The following is a 6,620-nucleotide window of genomic DNA, read 5'->3' as shown; positions in this document are numbered from 1 at the left end:
GTAGCAGAGGAGTTAAGGAACATTTCTACCCGATCAGATTTTCAAACAGAGTAAGTTCATTTTTACTCTAAATATCCTTTGTTCTCTGTTTTCCTTAGGATTTAATTATCAATCTTGGTGGGGTCAGTTGAGAAGTTTAATCCTCTCAACTTATTCTATTATATACTGAAATTTTGTTCTGTTTGGATAATTTGCATTAGGCCCGTAAATCTTGAAGCTTATCCAAACGGTGGGGGAATAAAATTCTAAAAGTTGCTTGAAAAGCAAGCAATTGAGGTAAGGGAAGCTAAATTTAATTTTTAATAGTACCATAGGATAGAAGATCTGAATGCGAAAGGGACGTGGTCCCAATATTGAATTTCTCTTATAGGGGTGTTATTTGTTTATATATTGTGTGTTTGTTTATATATTATTTAAATTTGTGGAAATATTGGGTTTTGATGATTTAGTATTAAAGTGTATTTTTTTTATGTCAAATAAACTTTTGAATATTGTGGATAACTTTTGAAATAATATTGTATGAAGAAAGGGTATGAAATTGAATTCATACATTTGGGATAATGTATGAACTGATGTTTGTTGTGTATTAAGTATTGATGTTGAGATAATGTATGGACTGATGTTTGTTGTGTATTAAGTATTGATGCCTATGTGGTAACAGAGATCTCCGAGCTTCACTGATGATCTAAGTCACATAGACTAAGATATCAGGTGGTGAGAAGCTGATGGGGGAGTTCATGCACACCGTGACATATGAGATACACGGCTTGGGTTGTATTGAACTTACCCTGATCCTTTCTGTTGGATTCGCTGGTAATCTTTAGATCAGGTGTTAGTCTCTGGTAGGACTTACTTAATACGGGTCTTCCGGAAGACGTTGTTTGTTGAATATTCTGGATGTGTAGATCCATGTGAGATCTATGTGATTGTTTTAATGTTGGGAATTGAAGAAGATTGTGTAATTTGAGAAATTGATCATGTAACTTGGTTTTCTCTTTGGATATAAGTGTGTATATTATAAAATTCTATTTTCAGTAGCTTACCCTTGCTTTTCTTGCTGTGTTTGAACTGCGATGACTGTACTATGTACATGAGCAGATGACCATACAGGTGCAGGAGAGCCTTAGAGGTTACAGAGTTTTATTTTGAGCTGTGGATATGTAAATATCTGTATTTCTATAAATCCTAATCATGTATTAGGAATGTTATGAAAAACTCCAAGTTTGTATAGAAACTGGTAGAACTTTTATTGTAATAGTTATATGTAAATTATGGGGTGTTACATAAGATTCTAAAGTTGACAGTTAAAATCTTGGTAGCTAATTAGACATCAATTTAAAAACTAGTTTATAATTTTTTTTAATAATAGAAATTACTTAGATACCAATAAATTTTTTAGTCTATAAAATAACATTTAATTTAGTCAATATAATAATCAATTATTTTTTGTCTCTAAAATTAATTTTTATTTAATTATTTTCTTGTAGTGCGAAAAAAAAAAAGGTAACAAGGCAATCATAGAGGAACCAAACTACAAAATTCCAAGTCCAAGCATCAACCAATATTGTGTCTTTATTTTTATTTTATTTTTTCTCAACAAAAAATAAAATTAATAAATGAGACATTTAAGGAATGTCTCAATCCCTGTACACAAAAAAAGATGGTGTTTGATAATTAAGATTCTTCATTACATAAATCTTTTAAAAAAACTACACATGTACCTAATAATTTGGCTTATAACCCCACTACAGACTATTCCTATAGGCCCAGATATAATTATACCAGAAGAAGCAACACCAAGTGCATGTCATGTATTTCATTTAACTGGACCTGGAAAAGGCCAAAAGACTCAATGAGATTCTTACTTATTTCAGCAAGCATCCTTTCATATTATTACATGCTTATTTCTTCTCTATGTCAACCTTGTTTGTCTCTGGTTCTTTCTTGAATATTTACTCTGAAAAAATTATTAGCAGTGTTTCGTCTACCAAAAATCCAAATTTGTTCCCTACCCTCATTTCCTTTATATCCAATGTTCAATTTGCTTTCTTCCATGATTAAGGCTACATGTTTGACAATAACCCCTATGACAATGTTGTTATTGTTGTTGTTTAAATCCCATGTTCTTCCAAGCTCCAAATCCTACCAGATTTCAAAAACATTTCCTAGTTTGACCAAGGAGTTAATACTATTATATCTTGTTGAATAGTAACCACATCCAATATTTTCATTATATATGATTCCAAATAATAAAAGCAGATAAATTGAGAACCATGATACATACCTTCTCATGAAAACTTCCTACACCATGATACTTACCTTCACATAAAACTACTTGATTGATATAAGACATTGATTTGGACACAAAAGCCAATCAGAAAAGGAAAATTTGACAACAAAGAATTTATTTTTCATCCACATTCAGACCTTCAGTTGAGTCATATGGAACAAGTTTTCCTTGTCCATTGTTCCATCTTTAAACACTACGGAATACCTATGGGTTCCATATGCTCCAAATCATTTCTATCCACACAACTTTTCATGCCTTATTTTTTGTGTTCAAATACAGAAGCTGAAATTGTATAAAATGGTTCCCCATATTTATATGTTGAACTAATTGGATTCCCATCTAGTTGCATAAAGTGTTCTAGACCGAATAAGCTACTTTGCAAGTTAAAAATATATGATGCACAGATTCTTGGGACAGATGGCGAAAAGGACATAAGGTATTATTAATGTGAACCCTTCTTCTAACTAAATTAAGTCTAGTCTTGAGGGTCATTGGGTAAAGCATTCACCTTCGAAAAGACCTTAAACAAATTATTGTTTATAATAGGAGTTGTGTTATGTAGTACAACATATGATGAACTCACATAAAAAGCGTCATCTTCTTCACCTAACCATCTCCATTTGTCAATTTTTGTCATGTACAAGTGTATTGAATTTAATTAACTCATTAATTGTTGTTCTTGTTCTCTTTCCCATTCAAACATATACCTTTTTCACTGCAAATTTCACTTTCAACCAAAATCTGACCAATAACTAGCGTCCTCCATTGATCTTCCATAACCGTCTGAGATAGAATATTCAAAATGTAATCATATTACATGACCCAAGTTCGCAATGTGTAGTTCTATAGGACGAACTATCATTGTCTCCTTCTTCACATACTCTGCCCAAGTCTCTCCACCTTCTTGATTAGTACTTTAATGCACACCTCTTATGCCCTTAATCATCTATCACATATAACAAGACATCTCTTCATTTTCCTTTTGTTTAATTCAACATTCTCCACTTCTAGAACCTTATTAAATTTACCTGTCTTTAATTTTCAAATCTCTTTCCTCTTTAGTTCTACACAAACTTTCTCAACTAAAATTCATGATATTTTAGAATTCTTATTCCACCAATCCCACATTTTTTTTAACAGACCGTTGACTTAAAAAGGAAAGAAAGTATATTGTAAATACAAATTTAACAAGACAAATCCTCCATATATCTACCTTTCCACTTAGACAATGTGCTCCTTATCTTTATTTTTTGTGTTGCCTTTTTAGATCGACCTTATTGTATATTAAACGAAGGTTTTGGTTATTTCTTACAAACACAAATAATATCATATGATAAATATAAGGTTGTGTATAAATTTTCTAACCCATCTCACATATAGGTATTAAATAAATGAAATTTCTAATAAAATTATTGAAAAAATAAAAAACACATATAGTACCTATCATTTGAGAGAAAAAATTTGCCCAGAAGAGTTAGCTTCCAAAAAAGAAAGTCCTTATCGTGCAAACACGTATTTCATATTTGGCTTGCGTGCATCCCTTTCATGATAAGCCTCATGCAAACAATCACAACCCTATATGCTGCTTTTTATTTTATTTTTTGAAAGCAAAATGCACCAAAATTCTACCATATTTGTACCATAAAAATGATGCTTCACATCAAATTGCCTCATCAGAAACCACGTTCCTAGCATTTGGTGAGTTTCTTTTTAATGACAATAACTTTTGCAATACATGCATTTGTTCAAATCTCACTCAAAGGGAACAAGAAAAAGAAATGAAATATCAACAAGCCATGTATCATGCATGAAAATCATAGCAGGTCTGGTCCTACATTTTAAAGGCATTCCTATCATGTAAACACGTAAATATTTCTAATATTAAAATTAATTTTTTTCTTTAACTTTTTAATAATATACACTACAAATAGAAATCAAATTTAGAGAAAAAACAATTACTTACTATAGTGATTAAATTAGATACTAGTTTAGAAATAAAATAAAAAAATTAAATTAGTTTTTATTATCGTTAAATTGGTATCTAATTAGCAATTAAGGTTTTTCTACTAAATTTAGAATTTAAATAATTGGTAGCTAATTAGATACCAATTTAGAAACTATTTAACAATAATATAAACTAATTTAGAAATTAATTTTTTTTAGTTTTTAAAATAGTCTAATTTAGTCACTATAGCAACTAATTATTTTTTATCCCTAAAATTAGTTTCTATTTATAATTTTCTTGTAGTGATATAGTGGAGATCCATATCCATTAAAAATTAAAATATTTTATAATATATAGATAAGTAGAAATCTTATTTTATAGTTGATTTTATAAAGTAGAAATTCATTTTTAAAAGTATAATAATATAAACATTGTGTGTGCATATAACTTTTAGCTTTAATGAAATAAAATTAAAAAGATTTTTCTTAAAATATCAAAGTTAATGTTTACTGGAATCTTCTCCCTAAAAAAAGAGTGTCATGACACCTCTAAATTATCTTCAAAAAATTTATTATAGGAAATATCAAAACCCAATAAAAGTTAATCTCGTGTTAACATTTATAGGTGAACATTTTTCATCAATTTTTTTTTCATTTTCTAAGTTTCCTCTTACTTTATTAATTTTCATTTATTATATTCGTTTCATTTTATATTTTTCTATTGTTGTTATGTTTTTATAAAACAATCATTAAAATTGCATTACTTATGCCTTTTTTATCGAGAGAAAAAAAAAGATTCAAAGGGGTCAGGGTTTCAAATTTGGGAGAAGGCTGTAAGAGTATTTGGTATGGAAAAATAGAAATATGTGAGAAATATTTTTTATGGAAATAAAAATAAATAAAACGAGTGAAAAAAACATATGGATTTTAGACTAGTCCTCATATTTTTGTATTTTCTTTTTTTTTAATAATATTTTTTTTATGTGATAGTAAATTATTGTTATTTTTGATATGTTAGTTTAAGTGGGATGTCAAGTAGAACAATGATGTCTAACATAAAAGCTTTTTAATAAAAAAGAGTGAAAAACATAAAAAAAAAAATGAAAGTTAAAATATGAATGCTTGATTTAAGAAATTGTCAAAAGAATGATAATGAGATTACTATTATAAAAAAATAACCTTTAGATATAAAGTTCACCCTTTTTTGGTATCAACTTCAACAATCACACAAATTATTATAATTGAAGTACCCTTAAATAGTTCTATTAATTTTATTCATTTTGACCAAGTGAACCAAAATTGAACCACACCTTCCATTCAATTAATTTTGCTCTATTAGTTTTGAGTTTTAATTTTTTTTTACTTCATACAAAAAGAAAATGGCAATTGCTTCCTGCACCATCAGTGCATCCGATTCTAGCGGGAAAGACGAAACTGTTCTTAAAAAAATATTCTGAAATATGTGTTCCGGATTTTTTTATCCAGAACGAAATTTTATATTACAGATTTTTTTTATTCAGAATGGGTTTTTCATTTTAGTTTCTGGATTTTTATTTCCGAAACAGAATAATCTCTTTTCCAGATTATTTTTTTCGGAATGTATTATTTTTAATTCCAGATTTTTTTGTCCAAAATAGAATTTTAATTTTTTTTCAGATTTTTATTTCCGAAACTCAATAACCATTTCTAGATTTATTTTTCCAAAATATATTATTTTCAATTCAGAAATTTTTATTTCTAAAATTAAGGGTACTTTTGGAAATTAAAAAAATATGTTGGGTGCAGATTAAAAATGATCGGTGTAGGGAGCATTTGCCAAAGAAAATCTTTTAGAACGGGCCTAGGCCCAAATAGTTTAATCATAATGGACTGGGGCTCGTGTGAATATCTTTATACAAATTCTTCCTACACCCAATATTTTTAACCTGCACCCAACACAATTTTAAAATTTTGAAAATACTTTTTGTTCCGAAAATGAAAATTTGAAATTAAAAATAATATATTCTGGAAAAATAGATTGGAAGAGCTTTTTGTGTTCCAGAAATAAAAATACAGAAACAAAATCAAAATCCCATTCCAAATAAGAAAATCCACAATACAAAAACTTTGTTAAAAAAAAAATCTGGAAAGATATTCGAGAAAAGGGAAGTGTGGAATGTATTTTTATATTCATATGTACCCCAATTTAAAAGGGCATTTTATTGCCATATCTTTATCTCAGTTTCACAATTTAAGAATCTTTACCATAAGATTGCACCTAAACACATATTTTAAGTTGATATACAAAAGTCTTAAAGTATTACTACTATAAAAGAATTAAATTATTTTAAAATGTAAATGAAATGCACTTGAAAAAATTAAAAAATATGTTGGATTTATTAGAAAA

Source organism: Phaseolus vulgaris, chromosome 4 (genome assembly GCF_051622355.1).
Source record: "Phaseolus vulgaris cultivar YP4 chromosome 4, ASM5162235v1, whole genome shotgun sequence".
Classification (NCBI taxonomy): domain Eukaryota; kingdom Viridiplantae; phylum Streptophyta; class Magnoliopsida; order Fabales; family Fabaceae; genus Phaseolus; species Phaseolus vulgaris.
This window is presented reverse-complemented; position numbering follows the sequence as displayed.